Here is a 13,389-nt window from a genome sequence, read left to right on the forward strand (position 1 = left end):
CAGTATTTTATATGTCGTTATCATGTCTCCCCTGACCCTCCTGTCCTCCAGTGTCGTCAGGCCGATTTCCCTTAATCTTTCCTCATAGGACATTCCCCTTAGCTCTGGAACTAACCTTGTCGCAAACCTTTGTACTTTCTCTAGTTTCTTGACGTGCTTTATCAAGTGCGGGTTCCAAACAGGTGCTGCATACTCCAGTATGGGCCTGACATACACGGTGTACAGTGTCTTGAATGATTCCTTACTAAGGTATCGGAATGCTGTTCTCAGGTTTGCCAGGCGCCCATATGCTGCAGCAGTTATCTGATTGATGTGTGCTTCCGGAGACATGCTCGGTGTGATACTCACCCCAAGATCTTTCTCCTTGAGTGAGGTTTGCAGTCTTTGGCCACCTAGCCTATACTCTGTCTGTGGTCTTCTGTGCCCCTCCCCCATCTTCATGACTTTGCATTTGGCAGGATTAAATTCGAGAAGCCATTTGCTGGACCAGGTGTCCAGTCTGTCCAGGTCTCTTTGAAGTCCTGCCTGGTCCTCATCAGATTTAATTCTCCTCATTAACTTCACATCATCTGCAAACAGGGACACTTCTGAGTCTAACCCTTCCATCATGTCGTTCACATATACCAAAAATAGCACTGGTCCTAGGACCGACCCCTGTGGGACCCCGCTCGTGTGTGTGTGTGCGTGTGTACGACAGCTTTTACAAATGCCTGACCGCTTGTTCCTGTGTGTGTGTGTGTGCTCCCACTTCTAAGTATTCATACTGCTAATAAATACCAGTAGTAATACCAGTAATTCTAAAACTTACCAATAGTAATTTTAACACTTATCAATTCTACTTATAAATGCAGAAATTAACTAGGTTGTAAAATTTAGCTTGTCTCATCTTCAACAAGTGTCTGACGTTATCCCTCGTTAGACCGCTTTACTCCTCACTCTCTCGTCAACACTATCTTCACCTTATCTATGCTATTTCTACTCCAATTCTGGTAATAGCTTGCAGGAGTGAGTGACCAGTATCTAACAGTGATGCAGAGAGCAGAATCTGACAACATGCAACCTCAATAGGTGAGCAATACTTGCGCTGGCAGCGGAGCGATGACAAGTTGCCAGATGCTGATGACGTAGCCTTCTATCACTATTTTGAAAATCCTTCAACCGTGATGTTTATAACCATGCTCATACATCTCGCGTTCCTCAAGTGATTTCACTTCTCACTTACGATAGAATACACTTTACATTCGGTGGTTACACTTTATATGTATAATGGCACACAGCTGTTGTGACGTCACTGCTTCAACAGGCCTACTCCTGCCGCCTTCCCTTGTTATATATTTTATATTTCCTTTTTCCTTTTGCTTATTAACTTTTTCACTCTCACTGTATGGTGCCCCACATTTCACTTGTTAACCAGTCTCACGTAACTCTTGAACACCCGCTTCCACACTCACTTTGATCTTTGTATATTTGAATCTGTGTGGCAACAGGTGCCTACTAGACCCCTAACGGTTTGGCACTTTCAAATATTAATGATTTCAAGCTTCCTCTCGACTTTTTCTTAACTAATAACTTTAGTTATCACTCGTAGGATTGTTCACTAACATTGTCACTACCACTGATTACTGCTAGCATTTATTGTGCGCCTTAAAAACACTAAGGTTCTCGGAGCCTTGTGCATCTACGTCTGCGTGACTGTGTGTGTGTGTGTGTGTGTGTGTGTGTGTGCACTACATTTGTGAACAGGTGTTCATAATGCAGAGCATGAAGACTGAAATCTTCAGTACAAGATCTTTCACACTCTCTGTGCGTCGTCAGGAGCTATGCAGTGCTACACGATTAGCAACAGATAGTAGGGGAAAAATTCTCTCTGAGGCAGTGCTGAAGTACAAAGTGTCAGGCCATGGCACAGTGGAGTGTGGGTGTCATCCCACTACTCAATTACCTCTAACAGTCCCCTCTCTTCCTTTATGGAAAAGAGTGGGGAGGGACTTAATAAATTTACAGAAAGCTAGTTACTGAATAATAAGGAATAGTGGTAGTCAGTCCAAAACTGCGTTTATTCGACATCAACTGATCTAGTGACGTATTAAATAATTTTCCCTAAGTAGAATATACACCCACACACTCAGGCTTTATGTAAATTTACAATATACAGAACAGATGTACTATATGTCACCTTTTACTATCAAACATCAAAGAACATTCCTGAAAGTGTTGTCTACACATATTCCTACATATTTACTTACACAGCTCCAAGGCTGTTGCGGTGTTTCATAACACTAGGACCCCAGAGGCTATGTCACTCTGCCAGACTTCCCTAGGTTATCCTAGGAAACTTACATATACATGTTACTATAAATACTATCCTAGGAAACTTACACAAATATTACTGTGTATATTGCATAAACCTACATAACTGTACTCGTATACAAGGTCTGAATAGACTGACTACTACCATTAGCTACTTATTACAGCTACTTATAACAGTATAATACAGCTTCCTATTACAATATTCCATCAAACCTGTACCAGAAATATTTATTTAAATATAACAGGGGCATAATTTCACCTCCACCAGCCTGTGGGAGACGTTGTACTTTCTGAGAAAGCCTGTATACAACCATAGGAATTTCCGATGCATTAAATGTGTAGACCAGTCAGTCAAAGTTTATCCTAAAAAGGAAACGGTAAAATTGAACGCCAGAAAGGGTATTATACCCTCATTTACCTACGGGAAGTCAATTTTGAAACTTCCTGGCATACCCTATTTCCAACAAAGACAGGTAGGATCTCAGAAGGGCAAAACATGCAGGACAGAAGGAGAACTCTTCTCTAACATCAAATCCTCACGAGGACCCTTTACATAATGAGCAATCTGGGGATTTTTGTATAGCATCCTTGCTTAAGATTGTGTACAATTGTCTACAAACAAGTGTCGAGTTTGCACATTCCATTATTCGAATTATGTAAGACATTCCTATGATGTTTGATGAGAGAGGATACGATTATGTTCCTTTGCATAATGGAACTATTGGGTACAGTGACATGAGCTGCTGCCCACCCCAGCAGATGATTCCAATTACTGTGATTAAAGATACCATTTGACTCCTGAACCCTCCTTACCAAGTACTGATGTTGGGCTAATCTGATATCAAGTGGTTTACTTCTCTGCCCGACGCACGGCAGAGAGCATAGTATGCATGGGACCATGTAAACACCACCAACAATGCTGGATGGTACGTTCTTAATCAACTTCTGCTTCATTGTCCTGATGTTCTTGAAGACAATATTTATACTGAGCTTTTTTAATGCATCACCCAGTCAGGCCATATTCTCATTGTAAAACAAAAGCAGTATATTTTTCCTGGAACGTACTTCCCAAGGTTCAGTCCTGTAGAAAGTCTTCTTGGCTGCCAATAACGCCTCAACAAATTCCCCAGAATATCTCAGTTGAGTTGCTATACTGAATATTTTATTAATTTCATCATCAAAATATTCCGGGCTACAAATACGTAAAGCTCTCAAGAGCACTATAAGGAAAACTCTCCTTTTAACCTTAGATTCATGACTGGAATAACAGTGAATGTATGATCTACTCTCTGCCAACTAATGTGTTGACTTTTGTCAACACGGTGGCTTAGAACATCTAGGAAAGGCAATTTGTTTTCTACTTCGTGCTCTGTTGTGAACTTAATGGAGGGTACTATTATTATTATTATTATAATCAAGGGGGAAGCGCTAAACCCGGAGGATTATACAGCGCCTGGGGGGGGGGATGTGGAAGGCATTCAGGCTTAATTCGGGGAACTGGAGCACAGATCCAATTCCCTAAATCAAGAGCCCCTCACCAACATCAAGGAACCTTCCTTGAGGGGATGGAGGGTACTAAATGACTGAGTCTAGGAAGTGATCAACATCGAGATCTCTAGGCCAGAAACACAGAACATCGTCTATATATTTGAACCACTCGGCTCTACTAGGGAGGATATCTTTAAGGATTCTAGTTTCATAGAATTTCTTAAACATGTTGCTGAGTAATGGACTAAGCGGATTTCCCATGGCCATGCCTTGTTTTGGAGCATAGTATTTACCTTCAAATACGAACTTAGTCCATCACACAAAGCTTAATAAGTTCAATAGTTATATTAGTGGGGTAGAGCATGGAGAAGTTGCTCTTCCAGATACGCAAGATCAGGGACAAGGACTCTAGCAGACAGTGCAGTCACAGCAAAACTCACAAAAATTAAGTCATGTAATGCATATAATTTCTGGAGCCTCTTCATAAGGTCAACTGTTATGGGGCTATAGGGCCCAACATGTATTTATGTATCTGTAACAGTTACTCTGGAATACCTAATTTTATTGAATTGATGGAGACTCAGCTCTAAATGTCATAAGGGCAGATCACTCTTATGGCTGTAAAGCAGCTGAGTCAAGCCTGTTTTTCTCAATATAATAGGTTATACTATAGACATGCAAACACACAATTTAAATAAGTAGTTATAAAGTTGTAATTCTTTTTGTAAAAGTAAAATTAAGGTGTGGTAGAATTGTGGTAACTGGAGAATTGTGCTTGGCAACAGTCTTTTGTTTTGGTGGGAGGAGCTTAGCTAGGCTCCTCCCTCTCTCTCTCTCTGCTGCTGGACTTCAAACTGGCAGGACCCCTGGGTCCTTCTTGTATTTTTGGGGCATTATGTGTGCTCCAGGGGTGAGTTTTTATAACTTAAGTTGTGGCCACCATACCTAGGGTGACTAAAGTGTGTCAAAACACTGGTTAGCCCAGAGTTAGTCAAGAGGAGAGAAGGACAAAGTTGATGAGATGCACCATGTGGGAGAACAGCTATGGAGTGTGTAGATTTTTGTTTTGAATATGTGAGGCTGTAATTGTATATTCTGTACATATCTATTTAGAATAGTTATATTTTTATAGTAGTAGTTTACATAACCTGTGAAGAGGGTTGGTGAAAGAATATCAGAGACACTGAGGATGATCAGTCATGATGTAAGTATTACCCCTAGACAGATAAGGCCATTAAGTAAAAAGCTGCCCCACACTAGAACATGTAGTGAGAACCTTACTATCAAAGTAATAAGGGACATAACATCAACATTATTTTTAATATGAGCATTCGAAATCTTTCCGACCAGGGGTGTTAGCAGTTTAACTATATATATGGATGGGATGTATGCATACGAGATTACTGAACTTACAATAGAACGGGCTGGGTTCCCTGATTTATGGGACTTAATCCATAAAGGTACGGTAGAGTTGGCGACCTGGCTGACAGACATTTAATTAATTCATCATTCCTCTTCATTAACGTTTTAAGTCGTTTACTGAAGTGAGAGTTGACCTGTTCGAGGGGATTCTTTATTAGAGGTTCATTATCCCATAGAAAAGTGTTCACCTTATCAGAATATTCAGCTTTATTTAAAATAACAAACGAGTTAAATTTATCGGCTTTCGTGCTACACATGGGCTCTGGTGGCCTGGTGGCTAACTCTCTCGCTTCACAAGGCGAGGGTCTGGGTTCGATTCCCAGCCAGAGTAGAAACATTGGGCATGTTTCTTTCCACCTGTTGTCTATGTTCCCCATCAGTAAAATGGATACCTGGGTGTTAGTCGACTGGTGTGGGTCGCATCCTGGGACACTGACCTAATTTGCCCGACATGCGGAGCATAACAAGTGGCTTTCTATATAGTAGTATGTCATTGTTGTCAGCTAGGCCTGTATACCTTGTACATGTACTTGTAGTAAATGAAGATATTATTATATTATATCCTTGTATGCTGTGATAAATTGTAGAGGGCAGATGGGAAGCACAGGACGAAGGTATCTTAGACCATCTCTTTGCAGATATTAAACACATCAGGCATCAGATCACCATGTTTTCCCAACATACAAAACGACTTAGCGAGGTCTACATAACTAACATTTATAGTTGTGGGAGCCAAACTTAATCCAAACACTAGAGCTGCTTGCTGGTCATTGCTTAATTCTTTGCTAGACAAGTTAATGACAAAATCTGGGTTTAAATGTGTAACCAAGCCACTCCGTGCTATGTAAGATTATTTAGTTTCCTAGTATTAGTGCGCTACATTGTAACATATGTGCGAGTTTCCTAGGATAACGTATATAGAAACATATAAGTGCGAGTTTCCTAGGATAACGTAGGGAAGTCTGGCAGAGTGACTTATAGCCTCTGAGGTTCTAGTGTTAGGAAACACAGCAACAATCTTGGAACAGTGTAATTAAATATTTAGGGATGTGTGTAGACAACATTCTCTGCAATATTCTATGACGTATGGAAGTATAGGGTGATACATAATACATCTGTTAAGTAAGTTTGTTCAGGTACACATACTCAAATAGTTAAGTAAATATCATACATAGGAGCATATGTGAACATTACCAAAGATAACCCAACAAGACAGGCAGTCTGAGTGTATGGCTGTATTTATTACTTAGGTAAAATGATTCCATACGTCACTAGATCAGTTCATGTCAATTAAATGCGGTTTTGGGCTGTAACTAACTTTCTGCATATTATATATGGGATTTCTGCATGTTCACCCAAATGTCATTCACCTTGTATAAACATTTAAATAAACTTATTATTATTATTATTATTATTATTATTAATTATGAGGTTCCTCCGTCCCCTCCCCGTCAAGGGAGAGAGGGGACAGGAGGAGGTGACTGAATAGTGGGGTGACACTCACGCTACACTGTGACATAACCCGACGCATGACGCTTCTGCCTCGCATTAGAGAGAATTTTTCCCCTATTATCTGGTGTGTTGCAACACTGCCTGACATAATGTCTCCCTGGGTCCTGAGATACACACCAGACCCACTGTACAGTAGATAACACATCGTGGAAGGACCTTCCTGGAAAGCTAAAAAATTAGAAATGTCATCGTAGTATTTAACACAAGAATTGGCTTAAAAAACTGTCATGACCTTTCAAAATACTGAGAGTTCTATGTGAAAGCAAAAAAACACTACAAAAGTGGAAATGATAAAATTTTTAAGGGGAAAAATGAAAATAGCTTCTGTTTAAGAAGAGAGAAACGATTCAGAAAACAGAACTACAAACATCGAAATATTGGTGATGCAGACGGAAACAAGTGGAACGACTCGAGCCTTCAGAGAGAGTTTTGCACAGTGAAGCATAGACACTAAAGAGTAACTTGCACAGATGTAGTAGGAGGTGATTAAAGGCAGGAAGGAGATCTCTATGTGAGATTCAATTTCCTGCAAGGAACCGGTAAAAATCATCAAGTGATATGCTAGATGGACCAGGAATCTACTGGGAACGCTTGAACTCCCTTCAACTGTATTTCTAGGAACATAGGCGAGAGAGGTACATAATAATATACACCTGGAAAATCCTAGAGGGATTGGATCTAAACCTGGACACCGAAAGCACTCCCTGTGACAACAAGAGACTTAGAAGACTGTGCAAAATATCATCACCAAACAGAACTCGGGGAGTGTCAGGGGTCCCTGACTCTTCATCACTCTTCCTCCATCCATGCATACAGGAAATTACCAACAAACTTCCGGAGATCTTCAAGAGGGAGCTGAATATGCTCTTTAAATCAGTGCCTGACAAGCCAGGCTGTGGTTCATGCTTTGGACTGCGTGAAGCCAGCAGTAACAGTCTGGTTGATCAGGTCTTGATCCTCAAGGAGGCCTGATCTAAGACCGGGAGCGTTGATTCCAGGAAATTTCCTTCATGTATCCTTCAGGTAAGTAAATATTGAATGTAAGAAGCAGCAGGAATGACAGTAGAGAACATTCATAGTTATTATTGTAAAGTTATATATTGAATAACGGACTTAAGAACATAAGAACATAAGAATGTAGGAACACTGCAGAAGGCCTACTGGCCCATACGAGGCAGGTCCTTATCAAAACGACGTTTACCTAAAGCTACCCAAGAAATAACTCGAAATAATCTTGGAAACAATCATTAGAAGGAAAGATAACGAGAATATATATGGTAATTGTGTAAATGTAAAGATAACGAGAATATATATGGTAATTGTGTAAATGTAAAGATAACGAGAATATATATGGTAATTGTGTAAATGTAAAGATAACGAGAATATATATGGTAATTGTGTAAATGTAAAGATAACGAGAATATATATGGTAATTGTGCAAATGGGTTTGAAAACCGGCACGTTGATAATTATCAACTTGTTGGGTTTCAAAACCATATTCATGAACACAAGAGTATATATTTACGCAAGAGTATATATGTACACAAGAGTATACATAAACATAAGAGTGGAACGCTACGGTAAGCCTACTGGCCCATGCTAGGTAAGTCTAACTCCCACCCACATCCATTCAAATACCTTTCCAACCTTAACTGAAAGCTACCCAAAGTTTTGGCTTCAGTGAAGCTACCCGGGAGTTTGTTCCACTCATCTACACCTTCAGTGATGCTACCCGGGAGTTTGTTCCACTCATCTACACCTTCAGTGAAGCTACCCGGGAGTTTGTTCCACTCATCTACACCTTCAGTGAAGCTACCCGGGAGTTTGTTCCACTCATCTACACCTTCAGTGATGCTACCCGGGAGTTTGTTCCACTCATCTACACCTTCAGTGAAGCTACCCGGGAGTTTGTTCCACTCATCTACACCTTCAGTGAAGCTACCCGGGAGTTTGTTCCACTCATCTACACCTTCAGTGATGCTACCCGGGAGTTTGTTCCACTCATCTACACCTTCAGTGAAGCTACCCGGGAGTTTGTTCCACTCATCTACACCTTCAGTGAAGCTACCCGGGAGTTTGTTCCACTCATCTACACCTTCAGTGAAGCTACCCGGGAGTTTGTTCCACTCATCTACACCTTCAGTGAAGCTACCCGGGAGTTTGTTCCACTCATCTACACCTTCAGTGAAGCTACCCGGGAGTTTGTTCCACTCATCTACACCTTCAGTGAAGCTACCCGGGAGTTTGTTCCACTCATCTACACCTTCAGTGAAGCTACCCGGGAGTTTGTTCCACTCATCTACACCTTCAGTGAAGCTACCCGGGAGTTTGTTCCACTCATCTACACCTTCAGTGAAGCTACCCGGGAGTTTGTTCCACTCATCTACACCTTCAGTGATGCTACCCGGGAGTTTGTTCCACTCATCTACACCTTCAGTGAAGCTACCCGGGAGTTTGTTCCACTCATCTACACCTTCAGTGAAGCTACCCGGGAGTTTGTTCCACTCATCTACACCTTCAGTGATGCTACCCGGGAGTTTGTTCCACTCATCTACACCTTCAGTGAAGCTACCCGGGAGTTTGTTCCACTCATCTACACCTTCAGTGAAGCTACCCGGGAGTTTGTTCCACTCATCTACACCTTCAGTGAAGCTACCCGGGAGTTTGTTCCACTCATCTACACCTTCAGTGAAGCTACCCGGGAGTTTGTTCCACTCATCTACACCTTCAGTGAAGCTACCCGGGAGTTTGTTCCACTCATCTACACCTTCAGTGAAGCTACCCGGGAGTTTGTTCCACTCATCTACACCTTCAGTGAAGCTACCCGGGAGTTTGTTCCACTCATCTACACCTTCAGTGAAGCTACCCGGGAGTTTGTTCCACTCATCTACACCTTCAGTGAAGCTACCCGGGAGTTTGTTCCACTCATCTACACCTTCAGTGAAGCTACCCGGGAGTTTGTTCCACTCATCTACACCTTCAGTGAAGCTACCCGGGAGTTTGTTCCACTCATCTACACCTTCAGTGATGCTACCCGGGAGTTTGTTCCACTCATCTACACCTTCAGTGAAGCTACCCGGGAGTTTGTTCCACTCATCTACACCTTCAGTGATGCTACCCGGGAGTTTGTTCCACTCATCTACACCTTCAGTGAAGCTACCCGGGAGTTTGTTCCACTCATCTACACCTTCAGTGATGCTACCCGGGAGTTTGTTCCACTCATCTACACCTTCAGTGAAGCTACCCGGGAGTTTGTTCCACTCATCTACACCTTCAGTGAAGCTACCCGGGAGTTTGTTCCACTCATCTACACCTTCAGTGAAGCTACCCGGGAGTTTGTTCCACTCATCTACACCTTCAGTGAAGCTACCCGGGAGTTTGTTCCACTCATCTACACCTTCAGTGATGCTACCCGGGAGTTTGTTCCACTCATCTACACCTTCAGTGAAGCTACCCGGGAGTTTGTTCCACTCATCTACACCTTCAGTGAAGCTACCCGGGAGTTTGTTCCACTCATCTACACCTTCAGTGAAGCTACCCGGGAGTTTGTTCCACTCATCTACACCTTCAGTGATGCTACCCGGGAGTTTGTTCCACTCATCTACACCTTCAGTGAAGCTACCCGGGAGTTTGTTCCACTCATCTACACCTTCAGTGAAGCTACCCGGGAGTTTGTTCCACTCATCTACACCTTCAGTGATGCTACCCGGGAGTTTGTTCCACTCATCTACACCTTCAGTGATGCTACCCGGGAGTTTGTTCCACTCATCAACACCTTCAGTGAAGCTACCCGGGAGTTTGTTCCACTCATCTACACCTTCAGTGAAGCTACCCGGGAGTTTGTTCCACTCATCTACACCTTCAGTGAAGCTACCCGGGAGTTTGTTCCACTCATCTACACCTTCAGTGAAGCTACCCGGGAGTTTCTTCCACTCATCTACACCTTCAGTGAAGCTACCCGGGAGTTTGTTCCACTCATCTACACCTTCAGTGAAGCTACCCGGGAGTTTCTTCCACTCATCTACACCTTCAGTGAAGCTACCCGGGAGTTTGTTCCACTCATCTACACCTTCAGTGAAGCTACCCGGGAGTTTGTTCCACTCATCTACACCTTCAGTGAAGCTACCCGGGAGTTTGTTCCACTCATCTACACCTTCAGTGAAGCTACCCGGGAGTTTGTTCCACTCATCTACACCTTCAGTGAAGCTACCCGGGAGTTTGTTCCACTCATCTACACCTTCAGTGAAGCTACCCGGGAGTTTGTTCCACTCATCTACACCTTCAGTGAAGCTACCCGGGAGTTTGTTCCACTCATCTACACCTTCAGTGAAGCTACCCGGGAGTTTGTTCCACTCATCTACACCTTCAGTGATGCTACCCGGGAGTTTGTTCCACTCATCTACACCTTCAGTGATGCTACCCGGGAGTTTGTTCCACTCATCTACACCTTCAGTGAAGCTACCCGGGAGTTTGTTCCACTCATCTACACCTTCAGTGAAGCTACCCGGGAGTTTGTTCCACTCATCTACACCTTCAGTGATGCTACCCGGGAGTTTGTTCCACTCATCTACACCTTCAGTGAAGCTACCCGGGAGTTTGTTCCACTCATCTACACCTTCAGTGAAGCTACCCGGGAGTTTGTTCCACTCATCTACACCTTCAGTGAAGCTACCCGGGAGTTTGTTCCACTCATCTACACCTTCAGTGAAGCTACCCGGGAGTTTGTTCCACTCATCTACACCTTCAGTGAAGCTACCCGGGAGTTTGTTCCACTCATCTACACCTTCAGTGAAGCTACCCGGGAGTTTGTTCCACTCATCTACACCTTCAGTGAAGCTACCCGGGAGTTTGTTCCACTCATCTACACCTTCAGTGAAGCTACCCGGGAGTTTGTTCCACTCATCTACACCTTCAGTGAAGCTACCCGGGAGTTTGTTCCACTCATCTACACCTTCAGTGAAGCTACCCGGGAGTTTGTTCCACTCATCTACACCTTCAGTGAAGCTACCCGGGAGTTTGTTCCACTCATCTACACCTTCAGTGAAGCTACCCGGGAGTTTGTTCCACTCATCTACACCTTCAGTGAAGCTACCCGGGAGTTTGTTCCACTCATCTACACCTTCAGTGAAGCTACCCGGGAGTTTGTTCCACTCATCTACACCTTCAGTGAAGCTACCCGGGAGTTTGTTCCACTCATCTACACCTTCAGTGAAGCTACCCGGGAGTTTGTTCCACTCATCTACACCTTCAGTGAAGCTACCCGGGAGTTTGTTCCACTCATCTACACCTTCAGTGAAGCTACCCGGGAGTTTGTTCCACTCATCTACACCTTCAGTGAAGCTACCCGGGAGTTTGTTCCACTCATCTACACCTTCAGTGAAGCTACCCGGGAGTTTGTTCCACTCATCTACACCTTCAGTGAAGCTACCCGGGAGTTTGTTCCACTCATCTACACCTTCAGTGAAGCTACCCGGGAGTTTGTTCCACTCATCTACACCTTCAGTGAAGCTACCCGGGAGTTTGTTCCACTCATCTACACCTTCAGTGAAGCTACCCGGGAGTTTGTTCCACTCATCTACACCTTCAGTGAAGCTACCCGGGAGTTTGTTCCACTCATCTACACCTTCAGTGATGCTACCCGGGAGTTTGTTCCACTCATCTACACCTTCAGTGATGCTACCCGGGAGTTTGTTCCACTCATCTACACCTTCAGTGAAGCTACCCGGGAGTTTGTTCCACTCATCTACACCTTCAGTGATGCTACCCGGGAGTTTGTTCCACTCATCTACACCTTCAGTGAAGCTACCCGGGAGTTTGTTCCACTCATCTACACCTTCAGTGATGCTACCCGGGAGTTTGTTCCACTCATCTACACCTTCAGTGAAGCTACCCGGGAGTTTGTTCCACTCATCTACACCTTCAGTGATGCTACCCGGGAGTTTGTTCCACTCATCTACACCTTCAGTGAAGCTACCCGGGAGTTTGTTCCACTCATCTACACCTTCAGTGATGCTACCCGGGAGTTTGTTCCACTCATCTACACCTTCAGTGAAGCTACCCGGGAGTTTGTTCCACTCATCTACACCTTCAGTGATGCTACCCGGGAGTTTGTTCCACTCATCTACGCCTTCAGTGAAGCTACCCGGGAGTTTGTTCCACTCATCTACACCTTCAGTGAAGCTACCCGGGAGTTTGTTCCACTCATCTACACCTTCAGTGAAGCTACCCGGGAGTTTGTTCCACTCATCTACACCTTCAGTGAAGCTACCCGGGAGTTTGTTCCACTCATCTACACCTTCAGTGAAGCTACCCGGGAGTTTGTTCCACTCATCTACACCTTCAGTGATGCTACCCGGGAGTTTGTTCCACTCATCTACACCTTCAGTGAAGCTACCCGGGAGTTTGTTCCACTCATCTACACCTTCAGTGAAGCTACCCGGGAGTTTGTTCCACTCATCTACACCTTCAGTGATGCTACCCGGGAGTTTGTTCCACTCATCTACACCTTCAGTGAAGCTACCCGGGAGTTTGTTCCACTCATCTACACCTTCAGTGAAGCTACCCGGGAGTTTGTTCCACTCATCTACACCTTCAGTGAAGCTACCCGGGAGTTTGTTCCACTCATCTACACCTTCAGTGAAGCTACCCGGGAGTTTG

The sequence above is a fragment of the Cherax quadricarinatus genome, chromosome 57 (genome assembly GCF_038502225.1).
Source record: "Cherax quadricarinatus isolate ZL_2023a chromosome 57, ASM3850222v1, whole genome shotgun sequence".
Lineage (NCBI taxonomy): Eukaryota > Metazoa > Arthropoda > Malacostraca > Decapoda > Parastacidae > Cherax > Cherax quadricarinatus.